The following is a 20,239-nucleotide window of genomic DNA, read 5'->3' as shown; positions in this document are numbered from 1 at the left end:
GGAGATAAAGAAATGTCCTAAATGTGGAGACGACAACGCAAACAAGGTCCATATGTTTTGGAGCTGTCCGGTAATATATGAATTTTGGAATAAAGTGGGTAAGATCACATCAGATGTTATGGGGACAGAAATAACATTAACCCAGAAATCAGTAATTTTTGGGATTCTTGCTAGTGGGGGGGTGATTTAATATTAACAAAAAAACATAATGCCTTGTTTTTTTACCCTGATGTTAGTAGCACAAAGGGAATTGTGTATTAAATGGATATTAACAGGTGCTCCCACAGAAATTGAGTGGATTTATTCCATCCAGAGGACGGCACGGCTTGACCATGCATGCAATTACACACAAAAAAACAAATATTGGGAAATTTGGGATAATTGGGTGGAGACAGGGTCTCAACACACATAATGAGGAACGGGGTTTTAAATAATAAATTTTCATTGGTTTAAGTTTCTATAACCTTAATGAAGATCCTGGTGTTTCGGAAGTCCTATGATTAATAATATGCTTCAGACATGGTCCTGGGGACAAAGTCTGAAATGGGCCATTCACTGGGAAGTGAGAATATATGGGACGCTTTCCTTCACAAGATCGTGGTTTGGAAATCCTAAAGAAGTGTTGAAGGTGCGGCTCTGGAGATACATAGTATCCTTTCTCCCCTACGGGGGTGTAACCAGACCGGTAATTAAAATAATACATCCTTCAGACACTGGAAGGGGCCAGAAATGAACCATGTATCTTGTCTTGACTAAGGAAGCATATTATCTTTAAATGAGGATAAAAATAATAATAATAATAATAATTATACAAAAAATGTACTTCATATTAATAAAAATGATCTACTAAAATGCATAACAATAATTAAAAAAGGAAATTAAAAACAACTATAATTTTGTAAACAATAATCACTTTGATATTTTAAAAAACAATATTACTGACTTTAAATTCGATATTCGGGACAATGATATTACCATATCATGATATTTTTTGCTCTATATCATGGTAAATGGATATTTTATACACAATATTTTGTCTTGACTCCTCGACTGATCTCCTGTCTGCCTCTGCAGGCCAAGTTTAGTGAGAAATTCCTTAATAAACAACTCATGAATTACATGCAGGCTAACAACCTTCTAGACGACACTCAATTGGGCTTTTATGTGGACCCTAGCACCGAGAACGCACTCATTAGAGCGACAGAAGAAATGAGACTCTCAAAAGATTGGAGAGGCAGAGCTGCCCTCATCCTCCATTACTTATCAGCAGCCTTCAATATGATTGATCATGGGTTGCTGATGTATCAAATGAGCAGGTTGGGAGTGACAGTCCCTGCCTGGATGCTTCTCCATTCTTTTCTCAGTGGACGGAAACAATTGGTTCAACCAGGCTAGTTCATTTTGGACACCTACTCCTTACCGTGCGGCATCTCTAGGGGGTCCTCGTCAGTCCTACATTGTTCAATATTTACGTCACTCCTCTGGCAAAACTTATAAAATCTTTAGGCTTCTCCCTGACTTCATATGTGAATGATGTGCACATTCTCATCACATTTGACTCTGACAGCATCTAACGTCCAGAACTGCAAGCAGGCTGTCAGTTCCTGGATTTCCTCTAACTGTTTGAAATTGAATTCAAGCAAGACAGAGGTTTTGACTTTTGGTCCTTCTCCTTCTTTCTGGTCCCCTGCCTTGTGGCCCTCTGATCTAGGTATTCTCCCAACACTTCTGAGGGCAATCAAAAACCTTTGAGTCTGTTGTATTCTCACATGAGTTTTTATGTTAAGGTACCTTGGCCTTTAAGTACTACATTCTACTGTTATGGTTCTAGTGTTGCTATGCTTTAATGACATAGCTGTGTTCCTTACCAGTCAGTTATCTGCTGGCTGGAGATGGATCACCAACGTTGTCTCTTGCTCTCCAAATAAATGTGCTAATTAACACTTGCAAAGTTGTGGAGTCATCCTTAACTACAACAGAGTCACTATCAATGACAAACTGCCATGTCATCAGGCAGGCAAATAATGTCTCGTCTTTTGTCTTTTACACACTCTGCCTTGTTAAAAAACAATTTACCTTTCATTCCGGCCACCTTACAGAAGTCATTAGGCATGTTATTTATTCTCTCTAAGATTGACTATTGCAATTGTCTTTATCTAAATTCCCATCAACATGTCTGAAATAAACTCTAGACTCAGTAAAAGGCAGCGGCACAGCTGCTTCTCAACATTCCCAATTATCAATATGTCTCCTAATTTCTTGGGAAGCTCCAATGGCTGTCCATCAGGCAAAGAGTATTTTCTAAGGCACAGTGTATTGTTTTTAAAGCTCTGCATAACCTGCGCCCTTTTTATCTTCAAAAGAGCTTTACCTGGTACACGCCTGCCAGATCTCTTTGCTCAGCCTCTGCGCTGCTTGTCGTGGTGCCCAGCTTCAGGTGGGCCACCTGGGGTGGCAGAGATTTTGTCAGTAATGTTGCTAAACTTTGGAATTACATTCTTCTCGGCAAAACATGCCAATCTGTGAAAACCTGACTGTTTTCCACCATCTAATTCTTTTTGCTTTACCTCTACTATTCTTTCTGTTCTCTTCTTGCAGCTCTGCCAGTGACAAGGCACCCCTGGACATTTGTGCGCTCTACAAAACATTTCAACATAACCTAACAACATAACAATTGTCTCTAATCTCCACTGGTATTTTTTCCTACTCTCTGGAATTGGCATTTTTTAATTTTCCTATTCTCCCTGATTGGCATTTTTGCTTTTTCCTAAAATCATGTCTGTAATTGGAGGTCCCATAGCTGTACCACACCTGCATACATGGATGTTTTGTTTGGCTAATCTGTAGAAATATACTGTAAGTCAACTCAAAGATTTTTACAAGGGGTTTAAGGTTTCTACCAAAGGTTTTACCAAGAAGGCGGAGCTGCAAAAGGCACTGAGGGCCTGGATGGAATCTAGGGATGCAGCACATGAGACCACACAGGATGGGAATGAAGAGATAGAGGATGATGAGGAGCTGAACCAGGATTCAGTGGAGAATCTGGATCTACCTCTGGGACAGTGGGCCAACAGCCAGCAAGGTGATATGTTTACCCTCAGAGCAGGGAGCAGTGTGTCCTCTAAAGGCCTGTCACCAGAGGAGCTGCAGGAAAGGAGGGAGGAGAGAAACTAAATGTACAACTTGACAAACTAAACCTAGAGGCAGAGCAAAACAAACATGCCTTAGAGGAGAAAAGGCTGACCATGGAGATGTAAGAGAAAAGATTGGCTATGGAGGAAAAGAAAATGATGTTGGCTCAGGATCTGAGCCTGAGAGATCTGTACTTGTAAGCCAGAAGGGTTGGGTCCAGCCAAGATGGTGGCAGCATTTCTTCAGTGCCCTCTGACAGAAGGGTCCACATACCCAAGGGTCTGGTGTCTGACTTTGTGGTAGGAGACGCCATTGAAAGATGGGTTGAGGCCTATGAAAGTGCTCTGCAGATACACAAGGTCCCTGAGGAAAACTGGGTAGCTAGCCTGTGGAGGCATGTCCCTAGTGACACTTTACTGCCCCTAGAAGGGAGTGACAGGATGCGGAATTCCCACCATGATGGAGGCCCTAACCAGGAAGTTTGGTCCAATCCCAGTGCCAAGACACCCATGGGTAATTGCGTGCTTTAGAAATGAGCATAGCATAACACCAGAAAAGTACAGACAAAAGTTCAGGGACAGTCCTAGGTGGATTGTGTAAATCCTTTCGCAAGGCACTGGATGGTTGGGTGAAGGGCAGTGAGGTAAAGGATTACCAGAGTCTGTAAAATTTGTTTACAACAGAGCATATTTTCAGTCTTTGTTTTTTTGGATTTGTGCAGACACCTTGTTGACAATAATCTTACTGGTCCCAAAGAGCTTGCTAAAGAGGTGGACTGCTGGGTCAGCACAGGAATGTATCTTTGGGGGATCACCACAATGGTGGGCAGGGACCTAACCAGAGGATGGAGGGAAGCGACAAAACAAGAGCAGGGAGTCCTCTAAAGGGCCCCAAACAAGTTCTGTAGGTAAGGATTCCCTTACCCCTACTGATAAGAAAAAAAAGTGGTTCCCTGACAGTACGTGCAGGGAAGGCTCCAGTGAATTGTTATGAGTGTCAGCAAGAAGGACACTACAAAGGGGATGTCAAGTGTCCCAACCGGGCACAGCCCCCCACTGGTGGGCAGTCACTGAAGTTGACTAGTGTAGCGCTTGGGGAGAAGATTGCCCCAGATAAGGAGAGTGTAGAGGTTACCCCAGTGTCCCTTGGTAACAGAGAGAGGGTGCAGAGAATCCACATGCCTGACATTACTAGGAAGTTCAGTCAGTGGATCACCAACAATGAGCAGAGGGTGGAGGCTCTGAGAGACACAGGAGGCAAGTGTATTCAGAGCAGTTAATTCAGTTCTGATTAAGGTAGCTGTGAGTCAAACCATGCCCGTGGATTGTCTGCTCGGCAATGACCTAGAGCATGCAATCTGGAAGGAGGTAGAGCTCAGGTCACACTTGATGATGGGGTTGCCTGAGTCGGTATGGCTGATGACACTGTCCATGGCAGCTTGAGCGAGTATTTCGAAGGACCTGGAACTTGGAAGGATGGCCAGGTACATGGCAAGAAGAGGGAGGGCCAGTGGTGCAAGAACCCCACTCCTGTAACTCCCACTGTCCGGGAGAAGACTGACATCAAAGGGAATGCCCTGCTACCTTCAGTGGAGGATGTTGCTGAACTGGGGAACCTGGCTCAGCTGACCAACTGATAGCACCAGGAAGTGTGGCCCTTCAATGGAGAGCTCTGCAGGGCACAGAAGGAGTGCCCCACTCTTGTGGGTCTTCAGTAGCAGTCTGGAGCCAAGGCAGCTGGTGGCGCCTGTAGCAAGCACCTGATTTACTGGGAGAATGATCTCCTGTATAGTGAGCCTAAGGCTCCTGAGCCTGATGCAACATATATGTTGGTGGTACCCCAGGGCTTGAGGACTTTCATAGTGGGTCTGGCTCATGATTTGCCACTGGCATATCACTTGGGGCAAGAGAAGACTTTTTACAGGCTTGTCACCCAAATTTGTTGGCCTCCAATATGTTCTGTAGGTCCTATCCTACCTGCTACGTGAGTGGCAAGTCAAGGGGAAGTGCAAGGTCTCCCTACAACCTTTTCCTGTCATTAGCACCCCATTTGAGCTTGCTGGCATTGACATTGTGGGGCCTCTGGATCACAAGATAGCCATGGGCAACAGATGTGTTCTTCTCTTGGTGGACCATGCCACCTGGTACCTGGAAGCTACCCCCCTGAGAACCGTGACTGCACCTGTCATAGCCAGGGCACTGATGGGGATATTTTCCCCAAAGAAGTGTTATCTGACCAGGGTACTAACTTCAAGTCCAATTACATGAAGGCCATGTGAATGGAGTGTGGGGCAACCTATAAGTTCACCACTCCTTACCATCCCCAAACCAATGGGTTGGGTTTAAGTTTCAACTGCACCTTCAAAGGCATGATAATATGTCTACCCGAAACCATTAAGGCATAAGTCAGGCATCCTCCTGCCATGTCTTTTGTCCACCTACAGGGAGATGCCACAGGAGGGGGTTAACGTCAGACCATTTGAACTTCTGTATGGGCATTGATCACCCAATGAAAGGACCTCCCAGTTTGTTTAAGGAAGACTGGAACCATGCTCCCAAGAAGCCACCCAAGGATAGAGTGAGCTATATGCTGGTGTTCCGCAACGAGACAGCCCACTTCTGGAAATTCACACAGGAGAATCTGTAAGCTAGCCAGGAAGACATGAGATGCTGATATGACCAGAATACCACTCTGGTTTACTTTCAGCCTGGTCAAAAAATGTGGGTATTCTGGCCTTTGGGGGCTGCCACCTGCTCCACCACGTCTTCTCAAAGCAGAGCGAAGAAAGTCCCTTCCTTGAAGGATTTCTTTGCCAGGTACACGGCGAAAAAGGCAAACCAAACACCAGAGACGACCACGTCGGCATCACCCAGTGAAGGTACTCTGGTGGACAAGATAACTCCTCGGGATGCCCCGTAACAAATGCCTTTCTAGAGGAGCTTTTGTGACTCTTAGAGATGAGTTGGCGTGACTCAAAAAGGACATAGCCATAGAGATTAAAGACATGGTGTGCAGGAGCTGGGCCAGAGAGTGAACTCGCTAGAGGAGTGACATGATGCACGTGAGGAGGAGCTGAATGGCCACCACCATAACCTATTGGAGCTGTGGGATTAGAACTAGAAGCTACGCTATCAGCTCAAGGACCTGGAAAATAGGTTTTGGCGCTTGAATATATGCATTATAGGTATTACATGGCACTCAGTTTCTGTTAACCTTGAAGACTTGGTCGTCTGTCTCTTCGAACACATGGTGCCATCGCTAGGGGAACTGGAGATCGTTCTAGAACTCACTTGCCATTCCAGATTCCTGGCCAGCGTACTGGGTCACCCACTGGACATACTCACTTGTCTACACTACTATGATCAAAAACACGCCGTGGTGGCTATTGATTTTGAGGGCCACAGGTTATGTCCATAGGTACTGTCCGCACTCTTGAGGATGCCCGTTCACTCTCAGATATACCCACATTTCTCTCTGATTCGTGGGCCACATGCCCATCCCAAGACCCCTGGACTGCTGGTCATGACTCCCAACACTCTACCTATCACAGGAAGAAGTCCGTGAGAAAGCCCTCTGAGGATTATAGCTGCAGGGAATGTGGTTGGCTACCCAGGAAACTACAATGCATAGACAATGTCACTGAAGCAGACAGCGATCATTGACTTTTAGTATGTTCATGCACCTGTTTAACTCTCACTGGAGGGCCCCCACACTCACTTCAAGTTCTCATCCAGGTTTGTAGTGACTTCCCCTTGTTCAAAGCCTGCAATATTTGATGGCTGAGCCCCACCACTTGATGGACCAAGTGATCAATTAGTGTCCTTGCCCACGACATGGACCCGCATTTACCAGTTATTGTTGTCCCCAGGCTGGGGACGTGCTTCACCTTTTGTCTTTCACCACTCCTCTATGTCTCCTCCCTTCTTTTTTCAGTCTTAACCTCTATTCTGTCCAAAATGCATTTTACTGCATGTATCATTGGAACTGGCTTCATTTTCTTTCAAGCATCCCGTACATTACGTCACCACACACACACCAATGGTAATATCTATACTTAGCCTTAATGTTAGAGGCAATAATGCACAGGTAAAGCGCCTGGCACTACTCTCATTTCTCAAAGATGCCAAATGTGATATATGTCTTCTGCAGGAGACTCACCTGTTTCAGGTGGAATGCTGGCAGATGCGCTACCGCTAGGTTTGACAGCCAATATTTTCATCTGGGTCAGTCAAGGAGGCTGGAGTTGTGATTCTTCTAGTCACGCATTTCCCGGGATGGGTGGTACAGGTTTATAACTGGATACTGGGCAGATTTTTGGCCTTGTGTATAGACGTGAAAGGATTGGGTTCAATAGGGATGCCATGGGTCAGATGCTAGCTACGCCGGATTCGGATATTATTGTGGGCGGGTATTTTAATATAGTAATGGATGCACTGAAGGATAGGTCCACACCTTGAATGGGTCAGGTTGGAGGCTCTACAGTGGCTGCTTGGTAGTGTCTGAGGGAAATCTGGCTCATGGATATATATTGAGGTACACTCACCCCATGACCACTAAATACACTTTCTTCTCCTCCGCACACCAAATGTATGCATGCATGAATTTCTTTTTCACCTCTCCATGTATAACACAGGAGTCTGTGGATATTGCAGTTGCTGCACTCTCTGTTCACTCTCTCATAATACTAAGGTATGAACCATGTAGAGATTCACCGACACCCAAGATCTGGTGGCTCAACGCAACACTTCTCACCTATGACCATATACTCACTGACATTTTGACAGTCATAAAGATTCCTAAAGATTAACATTACTAAAGATTAATTATACACTAGGCACCTTTGCCTTGATCCTGTGGGAAACCCTAAAGCTGGTGGTGGGTGACCACTTTATTGTGATAGCCACAGGCAACAATTGGGATAGGTGTGACAAGCTTCTCAAGCTAAAAAACCAAATCAAGGAGTTGAAAATCTCGCACACCCAATCCGGCTTGCTAGCGGTTCGTTGTCAGCTGACGGCAGTGTGGAAACAATTGAGGGCATTGGACATGGGTAGGGTGGAATACTCACTCCTCAGGGTAATACAGAAATATTACTGTGGAAGTAATATTGTGGGTCACATGCTGGCACACTGCCTCCGAGCGCAAGCAGTGTATCAGAGGATCACTGAACTGCAGGGGCCCGGCGGCTCCCCACGGTCTTGAGATGATGACATTGCCCATCATTTTGAGACCTTCTACGCCTCCTTATATGCGGCGACCACCCTCCAAGATCTCACAAGCCACGATCACCTCCCTTGTCAAAGATATTACCAGAGAGGTGGCTCTGGTGGCCATACAGCATTTAAAACAAACCAGGTAGGGTTCTTTGGCCAGATGGCTATGGCGCTGAATTGTTAAATTCTTTTGGCACATAGTTGACACCTGTATTATCACGCCTCTTCAACACACTTAGCACCTGTGCTGTACTGCCAGATTCAAGTATTCTGGCACACAGATTTGCCCCCTATTTTCAGGGGTCGATTGATCCCGATCAAACCGGCTTTGTTCCAGAGCAGGGAAGTAGTGACAATACAAAGCAGGTGTGCCACTTATTGGCTAAGATGCAAAATGTACATGTACAAGCCCTTTTTTTGTTGATTGATGCCAAAAAGGCTTTCAATCGGGTCCATTGACCCTGCCTTCATATAGCGCTTGAACATATGGGCCTTGGCCTGCGATTTCGTCAATGGGTCCATTTCTGCTACAATTCCCCTAGGGCTAGGGTGAGGGTGAATGAGTTGATGTCTGCACCCTTTGCCATCATCTATGGAACTAGACAGGGATGTACCCTATCGCCCCTGCTCTTCACTCTATATATGGAGACTTTTGCAGAACGGACCCGCGGCATCCCCCAGATTAAGAGCATTCAAATTGGAGTTAGGGAGCATAAAATTATGTTATATGCTGATGAAGTCCTCCTGACTCTAACTGACCCTCGTATTTCGCTTGGGGCAGTAATGGTAGCATTTGGTGGTGTGTCCGGTTTTAAAACCAAATTACAGAAATCCTCCATTTTAATCTGACCATGCCTACCCCTGTGTAGGTTTGCCTTGCCTCCCAGTTTCCCTTTAGATGGGTGGACCAGGGAATATCTTTTCTACGTTTGCAGATATACTCCACACCTGAAAGCCTGGCTGCACATAACTACAGCGGTGTTCTGGCAACTACGAGATCGGATTTTACTAGGTGGAAGTGCCATGGCCTATCTTGGCCTAGACGCCTGGCGGCAGTCAACATGACACTTTTGCCAAAAATCCTTTATAAAATTCTAACACTTCCCTTACAACCCCTTCCCCCACGAATATTAGACAAGCTGCAATACCTTATCTGGGACTTTATCTGGCAGAGCAAGCATACATAGATGGCCAGGGCCCACGCGTATTTTTCACAATTGGCTGGTGGTTTTGAACCTGCGATGCTATTATAAAGCCGAACAACTAAGGTATATAATAGAGTGGTCTTGACCCTGCACTGAAAAACATTGGTGCTTCATTGACCAGGCTGTTGCTGGCATCCATATTTGCAAGGTGCCCTGGCTGCCAAAGCCCCATAGACCGGCGGGAGTCTATATCTCTCCGGTGGTGCGGGCTAGGGTGAGGATTTGGGATAGGGTACAATTGAAACAATGCCTTTCTACCCCTCTGTCCCCACCAATACTGACAATAGGCAATCTGGACTTCCCTCGGCACTAAAGGTGAATGTACTTGAGGACTGACTTGAGGTTAACTGCAAGCGAATAAGAGACCTTTGTGATGTGGATGGTCTCATCGACTTTCCAATGCTCCAATCAGCATTTGGTCTCCCCACCATGACTCAGTGGCAATATATAGCCATTTGTCATTGGGTGATGCAGCCTTGGCTTTGTCCTCATGCTAGCTGGGTGCTTACGCCATTTGAGAGATGGCTCCTTACTCGCCTCTCTGACAAGAGGATTCAATCTGACATTTACACTTTTCTTCTCAATCCTTGGAATCCATTGAAATCTGCTGCACAAACTAGATGGGAAGGGGAATGTGGGCATACTTTTATGGACAAAGAGTGCAATGACATTTTGCACCATGCCCCCACCCTAACACCACTAGCAAGGAGATGTTTCCGAAGATAGCCCACTACTGGTATTTCACTCCAGCTAGAATCGCCCTCTGGGATCCAAGTAAAGATGGAAATTGTTGGAACCAGTGTGGAGAGCAGGGCATGTTACACATTTGTTATGGCAGTGTCTCAAATTGTAAACCTTTTGGGATGGAGTACTGGAGGCAGTGAATACTATATTTAATACGGACATCCCTAATTTTCCTAGCTATGTGCTCACGGGTGTCACCAACCCTCTAACATATCCATTGACGTCATGTAGAGGCAAGGCACTCGCCTTGGGACTGGTTGCCATTAAGCAGGTTATCTTTCTAAGTGGTGTACCATGGTCATACCAGTACATTTAGATTGGCTACATAAACTTAGAGAGATACTGGGAATAGAGAAGTTAACAGCAGTCGCCACGCACAACCTTCCCCTATTCGATAAAATGTGGCAAACATGTATCCAATACATGTAGGAGGAATATCATGAGTTGTCTTGTCTGCTGTATCTGCGGATTTTCTGACTAACTTCATCAGGCTACCCTCCTTCATAATCGTCGCCAATGTGCCAACCATTTCATTCATCTCAGCCAACACATGTCTTGAATTGTATCATATCCTCTCTTCCCCCTGCACACATACTATTGTTTAGTCTTTGTACATATTAGTTTTTGTGTTACACGACACTATTGATGCGCACATGCCTTATAGTTGGATGAATCTCCACCAGCCAGTCGAAGTAGGTGCGCTGTTGATGTATCTTATGGTTTTTCATATCAATAATAAAAAGATCTCCAATCTAAAACATGTGTGTAATAGAGCCAGTAGAGCCCAGGTCCTGCAAGACCACTTGGCTGGGCCTTATGAGGTGCAGACCGCATGAGTGATGTCACCTACTTGATGGACCTCATAACTCCTAGGAATCCTTTGAGGGTCCTGTGTGTGAATCGCCTCATGCCCCACTTTGAGAGGTCTGAGGTTACCATGTCCCTGGTTACTGATGATGGGATGGAAGAGGAGAGTGAAACTCTCCCTGACCTCTCTTCCAAGGAGCAGGATCGGTCAGTGGAGGGAGTCAGCCTCTTCCCTACCCTGACCCTAGATCAAAAGAGGGACTGCCACCAGTTGCTGAGGCAGTTTGCCTCTTTGTTCTCCCTTACCCTCACTACATGTTGTACCCATGATATTGATACTGGGGACAGTATACCTGTGAAGAACAACATTTACAGGTTGCCTGATAAGGTGAGAGCCAGGATTAAGAAGAAGGTCTCCAAGATGTTAGTGTTAGGGGTTATTGAGCCCTCAAACAGCCCGTGGTGCCAGCCCCTTGGTGTTGATTCCCAAGGCTGCCCCTTCAAGTGACACTCCTGAACTTAGGTTCTATGTGGGCTACAGTGGGCTCAATGCAGTCACTAGGACTGACACACACCCCATCCCCAAAGCTGATGAGCTCATAGATCAGCTTGAGGCTTCCGAGTTCCTCAGCATTTTTGACTTAACGTCTGGGTCTTGCCAGATTGCCTTGACCGAGGGTCTAAAGAGAGGCCCCTGTTCTCAACACCAGAAGGGCACTTCCAGTTCAGAGTCATGCCCTTCGGTTTGAAGAATGCCCCTGCCACCTTCCAGAGGAAGGTTGATCAGATACAGGCTGGGTTGGAGAACTTCAGTGCCACCTCCGTATACGACATTACGGTATTAAGCTCTAGTTGGAAGGATCAATTGAACCACCTCCAGGAAGGGCTTCGGGCTTTGCAGAGCACAGGTCTAATTATCAAGGCTAGTACATGCCAGATCGGGTAGGGCCTGTGGTCTACTTAGGACATCAAAAAGGTGGCGGTAAGGTGTATCCCTTGCAGCTAAGGCCATACTTATTTGGCACTCACTTCTGGGTTCAGACAAACCACAGACCTCTAAGATGGTTAATGTAGATGAGGAGTTAGATTTCCACACTGAGATGGTCCATTTCCGAACAGGGAATTAACTTTTTGGTGGAACACTGTCCTGGCAAAAAGCAGGCCAATGATGATGATCTCTCCAGGTTCTTCCACCTTAGTGAATAGAATTCCCAACGTGCCGGGTAGCTTGCCCAACCTTCAGATACGGGGACACGTGTTAGACCTGGCATCCTTAGCGTGCTTCCCCTGACTTTTTGCCATCTTATCTCCTGTTTTGATGACTTCATTTTTGATGGCTTTAGTGTTCTGAGCACTTTATCACTGCTAACCAGTGCTAAAGTGCATGTGCTCTGTACTTAAACATGGTAACATTGGCTTATCCACAATTGCCATATTTATTTGGCTTCTGCGTCCCTAGTAAAGTGCACTATACATGCCAAAGGCCTGTAAATTAAATGGTACTAGTGGTTGCCACCCACTTCAGTAGTGCTATAAACCTGTCCCAGGCCTGCCATTGCAGAGTCTATGTATGCAGTTTTAAACTGCCATTTCGAACTGGTAAGTTCACCTACTTGCCAGGCCCAACCCTTCATTTTTATTACATGTAAGTCAGCGCTAACGTAGGCCTTAGACAGTGCAGGAAGCAGTGTATGTAGAAGGTAGGACATTTACTTTTAAGTTTTACATGTCCTGGTATTGAAAAACTCTTAAATTCATTTTTCACTACTGCAAGGCCTGTCTCTGTTATAGGTTCATAAAGGGGGTGGTGATGGACAGAGTATCTGAATTAAGCAGAACACTCCTACCCAGTCAAAAGATCAGGGCTTGATCCATCACCATTTTTTAGCTCACTGCACCATCCCAGCTCAGAACCTGGCTACATGCAAATTAGTCTGACCCTGGCCCAGTGCATCATGGGAACAGGGCAGACCAAACTACCAAGCCAATTCTTTACTGGAAAGGAAACAAGCTTCCGGGGACCGGTTTCTGGCATTACAGCCGTCTTCGGCCCAGCTTGATTGAATCCTGATGGTGCAGTGAGCAAGGGACTCACATCTGAGCATACCCTTCCACACTTGTGGTGGCCAAAACGATTCATAAAGGGGGTGGTGATGGACAGAGTATCTGAATTAAGCAGAACACTCCTACCCAGTCAAAAGATCAGGGCTTGATCCATCACCGTTTTTTAGCTCACTGCACCATCCCAGCTCAGAACCTGGCTACATGCAAATTAGTCTGACCCTGGCCCAGTGCATCATGGGAACAGGGCAGACCAAACTACCAAGCCAATTCTTTACTGGAAAGGAAACAAGCTTCCGGGGACCGGTTTCTGGCATTACAGCCGTCTTCGGCCCGGCTTGCTTGAATCCTGATGGTGCAGTGAGCAAGGGACTCACATCTGAGCATACCCTTCCACACTTGTGGTGGCCAAAATGATTCATAAAGGGGGTGGTGATGGACAGAGTATCTGAATTAAGCAGAACACTCCTACACAGTCAAAAGATCAGGGCTTGATCCATCACCGTTTTTTAGCTCACTGCACCATCCCAGCTCAGAACCTGGCTACATGCAAATTAGTCTGACCCTGGCCCAGTGCATCATGGGAACAGGGCAGACCAAACTACCAAGCCAATTCTTTACTGGAAAGGAAACAAGCTTCCGGGGACCGGTTTCTGGCATTACAGCCATCTTCGGCCCGGCTTGCTTGAATCCTGATGGTGCAGTGAGCAAGGGACTCACATCTGAGCATACCCTTCCACACTTGTGGTGGCCAAAACGATTCATAAAGGGGGTGGTGATGGACAGAGTATCTGAATTAAGCAGAACACTCCTACCCAGTCAAAAGATCAGGGCTTGATCCATCACCGTTTTTTAGCTCACTGCACCATCCCAGCTCAGAACCTGGCTACATGCAAAACAGTCTGACCCTGGCCCAGTGCATCATGGGAACGGGGCAGACCAAACTACCAAGCCAATTCTTTACTGGAAAGGAAACAAGCTTCCGGGGACCGGTTTCTGGCATTACAGCCGTCTTCGGCCCGGCTTGCTTGGGTAGGAGTGTTCTGCTCAATTCAGATACTCTGTCCATCACCACCCCCTTTTGAATCGTTTTGGCCACCACAAGTGTGGAAGGGTATGCTCAGACATGAGTCCCTTGCTCACTGCACCATCAGGATTCAAGCAAGCCGGGCCGAAGACGGCTGTAATGCCAGAAACCGGTCCCCGGAAGCTTGTTTCCTTTCAGACTAATTTGCATGTAGCCAGGTTCTGAACTGGGATGGTGCAGTGAGCTAAAAAACTGTGATGGATCAAGCCCTGATCCTTTGACTGGGTAGGAGTGTTCTGCTTAATTCAGATACTCTGTCCATCACCACCCCCTTTTGAATCTGTTATAGGTTAGCATTGGGATTACCTTCTCACAATTTATAAGTGTCATTTTTGATTGGGAAAAGATAGAAGCTTGAAGTATGGTGTTTCCGGACTCACAATTTAAAATCAAAACCTATGGTGAAGTTGGATTTTAAATTGTAATGTCACTTTTAGGAAGTTTGCATTTTCTTACTTTAGCCATTAAGTCACTGCCTGTCTCTGAATACAAGTCTGGAGTGGGTGACAGCTGGTCTTTTTTCATCCCATCTTCACAATGGGAGCTGGGTTGTGACACTCACATCCTGAAGGCCCATCACCAGAATGACGGGCCTTCCTGAGCTAGATTTGGAGGGAGGACACTAGCACCTGAAAAGGCTTTGCCTGTTTATATAGCAAGAGCTGCATACCCCCATGTCGTGAGTCTGGAGCCATGACTGGAAAGGCACGACCTTGTGTACTTCAAAGGCCTCTTTAAGGTCTCCTCCATGTCAAAGGCACAACTGGGTATAAGTACTGGACCCCTGACATCACTAATTCAGTAGACTTCTGGATCTGAGGACATTCTGCCAGGATGAAGGACTGCTGTGTTGCCATGAGGGACTACCATTCTGATTATCTGGTTTGCTTTGTTGGCGTGCTGCCTCTTGCCTGGCAGTGAGAAGGACTGGACCTGCTTCTCTACATCCTCCAACATCTTAAGTGACTCCAAGGGCCTGCTGGCTTGCCACCTGTTTCAATGTTTCCGGGCCATCAAAGACTTCTTTCAACTCTGTTTCAGCTGCTGAACTCTGCCATCTGTGAGTCCTGCCATGCCAAGATGTGTCAATCCAGTCCTGGGCCTCGAAAGTGGGTTCTGCAGTCATAGTTTCTACAACAATCGACGCATTGGCAACTTGCAGTGTCCGTAAATGAGGCAGTGCCATTTTACGCTGACACAGCGATGCTTCAAGGACATTCCTGCACAGCTTCACGACGACGCAGGACCCGACTGCGAGGCTTGACAATGACTCAGTGCCTGCTTATAAGGAGGTCACCAATAATGCAGGACCAGACTGTGAGGCTTGATGACGATGCATCTACCCGATGTCGTGGATCGGAACCGACTCATCGAGGCTTCGTCGCCGATGCTTGCTCCATCCAAGGTATTTTTTAATGGAACCTGTGTGGGCTCTGAAACCGGCCAGCCCTTCATCGCCGTTGGTCTAAATTTTGGATTTCCCCAGTTCTGCGTGACTTGAAGTAACCTGTAAACAATGGTGAATCCTGTTGCTCGTGCCAATATTTTTTGTTTTATCCTAGACTGACTTCAGGAATGTGTATGTATGCATTATGGCCATCTTTGAATTGAATATGTAAAAATAAATATAAATCCATTCAAAATTGCCACTGCCAATGCGTGTCCATTGGCAGGTGCAATCGTTAGAAGGATGTTATTTTTTGAAAATGTAATTCAAAGATGGCCTTTCTGGACACATGCACCTCCATGGCATCCATCTTTGAAAGCATTGTATTTAATTTAAGCATGTTTAAAAAAGTCTGCTATGCATGCCATTGCATCTATGGTGACCATCTTTGATTGAAATTTGGAGACTTAGGAAAAAGACAATGAATGATGCCCACTGCACATCCAAATGTATTTGCAGAATCTCTGACAGAATATCGAGGCTTAAAATATCGACAGACAAAATATCGACGTTGGAATATCAAAGGCAAGTATATCGACACCCTATCTACAACATGGTAAGTACAAAAATATCGAAACAAAAATATCGATGTTAAAAATATCGTAATTAAAAATATCGTTTTTTAAAACAAAGGTAAAATTAAGTAAATAGTACTTATATATATTTGAAACTTATGTTAAAATGTGTTATAATGTTTAAAATGAATAAATAATACATATTTACTATTAAACATTTAATTAAAATTAATAATTAAATATATAATATATACTTAAATAATTATAATATATACATTATTTTTTAAATAGTTATAAAATATTAACAAATACTACAATTTAAAAATACATCAACACTCATAAAATAATAACATAAATAATAATAAATTAATATATTTAATAAATAACAACAATTAAATATACTTTCAATATTTTTAAAATTAATTAAATACAACATTATGTAACATCTTAAATACATAAATAAATATAAATAATATTGAATAGCATAAGGGTAAAAATTACTATTCAAACTCTGGAGTGTGCAACAGTAGATAAAGCATTGGATCGCGGGTATGTAAAAATTACTATTCCCACTCCAATGAGTACAACATTAGTGAAAGCGTTGGATAGCGTAAGAGTAAAAATTACTATTCCCACTCCAGAGAGTGCAACAGTAGGGAAAGCATTGGATAGCGGGTGGGTAAAAATTACTATTCCAACTCTAGTGAGTGGAACAGTAGAGAAAGCATTGGATAGCGGGTATGTAAAAATGACTAATCCCACTCCAATGAGTGCAACATTAGGGAAAGCGTTGGATAGCGTAAGAGTAAAAATTACTATTCCCACTCCAGAGAGTGCAACAGTAGGGAAAACGTTGGATAGCGGGTGGGTAAAAATTACTATTCCAACTCCAGTGAGTGGAACAGTAGGGAAAGCGTTGGATAGCGGGTATGTACAAATGGCTATTCCCACTCCAATGAGTGCAACATTAGGGAAAACGTTGGATAGCGTAAGAGTAAAAATTACTATGCCAACTCCAAATGGTGCAACAGTATGGAAAGCGTTGGATAGCGTAGATTGGCTAATTACTATTCCAACTCCAGAGGGTGCAACAGTAGGGAAAACGTTGGATAGCGTAGGGGGAAAAATTACTATTCTCACTCCAGAGAGTGCAACAGTAGGGAAAGTGTTGGATAGCGTAGGGAGAAAAATTACTATCCCCACTCCAATGAGTGCAACATTAGGGAAAGTGTTGGATAGCGTAAGGGTAAAAATTACTATTCCAACTCCTGTGAGTGGAACAGTAGGGAAAGCATTGGATAACGTATGGGTAAAAAATAATATTCCAACTCCAAAGGGTGCAACAGTATTGAAAGCGTTGGATAGCGTAGGCGGGAAAATTACTATTCCAACTCCAGAGTGTGCAACAGTAGGGAAAACATTGGATAGCGTAGGGGGGAAAATTATTATTCCCACTCCAAAGAGTGCAACATTAGGGAAAGCGTTGGATAGCGTAAGGGTACAAATTACTATTCCAACTCCAGTGAGTGGAAAAGTAGGGAAAGCATTGGATAGCGTATGGGTAAAAAATAATATTCCAACTCCAAAGGGTGCAACAGCATTGAAAGCGTTGGATAGCGTAGGTGGGAAAATTACTATTCCAACTCCAGAGGGTGCAACAGTAGGGAAAACATTGGGTAGCGTAGGGGGAAAAATTACTATTCCCACTCCAGAGAGTGCAACATTAGGGAAAGCGTTGGATAGCGTAAAAGTAAAAATTACTATTCCCACTCCAGAGAGTGCAACAGTAGAGAAAACGTTGGATAGCGGGTGGGTAAAAATTACTATTCCAACTCCAGTAAGTGGAACAGTAGGGAAAGCGTTGGATAGCGGGTATGTAAAAATGACTATTCCTACTCCAATGAGTGCAACATTAGGGAAAACATTGGATAGCATAAGAGTAACAATTACTATTCCCACTCCAGAGAGTGCAACAGTAGGGAAAACGTTGGATAACGGGTGGATAAAAATTATTATTCCCACTCCAGTGAGTGGAACAGTAGGGAAAGCGTTGGATAGCGTATGGGTAAAAATTACTATTCCAACTCCAGTGAGTGGAACAGTAGGGAAAGCGTTGGATAGCGTATGGGTAAAAATTACTATTCCAACTCTAGAGGGTGCAACAGTAGGGAAAGCGTCGGATAGCGTAGGGAGAAAAATTACTATTTCAACTCCAAAGAGTTCAACAGTAGGGAATGCCAATTAATAAATATTTACAAAATATATTACACATAAAAATTTTTACTTATTTACAATTAAATTACTTACCACCCTATTCCCCTATAAACCCACAACCCACTCTGGTACTAAAACATAACATTTAATAATAATTAATATTAATTACCAATTAAATAAATAAGTTATCAATTAAAATAATTAATTGCCAATTATTAATTTAAAAAATATTAATTATTTACAATTAAATTACTTCCCACACTATTCCCCTATAAACCCACAACCCGCTCTGGTACTAAAACATAACATTTAATAAAAATTAACATTAATTGCCAATTAAATAATTAATTTATCAAATAAAATAATTATTTGCCAATTAATAATTATTAATAAGTTACTTCCCACCCTATTCCCCTATAAACCCACAAGCCACTCTTGTACTAAAACATAACATTTAATAATAATTAACATTAATTACCAATTAAATAATTAATTTATCAATTAAATTAATTAATTGCCAATTAATAATTAAATACAAAAAATGAATTAATTACAATTAAATTACTTCCCACCCTATTCCCCTATAAACCCACAACCCGCTCTGGTACGGAAACATAACATTTAATAAAAATTAACATTAATTACCAATTAAATAATTAATTTATCAAATAAAATTATTAATTGTCAATTAATAATTACAATTAAATTACTTCGCACCCTATTTCCCTATAAACCCACAACCCGCTCTGGTACTAAAACATAACATTTAATAAAAATTAACATTAATTACCAATTAAATAATTAATTTATCAATTAAAATAATTAATTACCAATTAATTATTACAATTAAATTACTTCCCACCCTATTCCCCTATAAACCCACAACCCGCTCCGGTACTAAAACATATAATTTACTTAAAAATAAATGTATTTACATATAAAAATAATACACATATAATATAAATTAATTTAAATACTTTACAAAAACATATAACACATACATAATAAAAATCTAAAAAATAATACAAATATCGATATTAATAACATCGAAATTAGTTACATCGATATATATGCTATCGATATTACTAACTTCGATATTACTTACATCGATATAAATGAATTCGATATTACTTACCTCAGGGTCGATATTCTGTCCTACGATATTATTGACATCGATATTCTGTACCTTCGAAATTTTAAACACGATATTTTGGTAGGTCGAAATTTTCAACTCGATATTTTGACTGTGTACCGTATTTGCACACACTTGTAGGTGGCCATCTAGCAATTGTCATGAACCACTTTAAAATAGCTGACACTGATACCTTGGTGGGTAACAAAAAACAAGTGAGGAAGCTGCAGGCAGGCCAAGAAGCCACTGACTGGAGGTGGAGAAGCGGAAGGGGGTAAAAAAGAGGGGAATTAAAAGAACAGATAGCCAGGCTAAAGTGCAGAGAGAGGTATGAAAAAAGTCCCTTGCAAGCACAGTAATGCAAGGTCTTACCTCAGCAGTGGAAGGATACATCAACCAATCATAACTCTGTGAGACTGAAATTGTCCTGTCTAGGGCAAACACCAAAATAAGGAGGAAAGTGGTTGGATCAGGAGCAGGAAAATGAGATAAATAACAAAGACATTGAATCAGCTAGGGGCTTACCCAATGCTCACTCTAAAAATATGGAGCTTATTATGATGTTGGTCGGAGTTGCTCTGACTGACACTGTCTCGGACTCAAGAACGACTGACCTGAGGTCAGCGGTTCTGACCGCCTTACTATGATGCAACCAAAATCTGTTCCCTATGGGAGCCTGTGT

The sequence above is a fragment of the Lissotriton helveticus genome, chromosome 6 (assembly GCF_964261635.1).
Source record: "Lissotriton helveticus chromosome 6, aLisHel1.1, whole genome shotgun sequence".
NCBI lineage: Eukaryota > Metazoa > Chordata > Amphibia > Caudata > Salamandridae > Lissotriton > Lissotriton helveticus.
The sequence above is the reverse complement of the archived record's forward strand: the minus strand, read 5'-3'. Positions refer to the sequence as shown.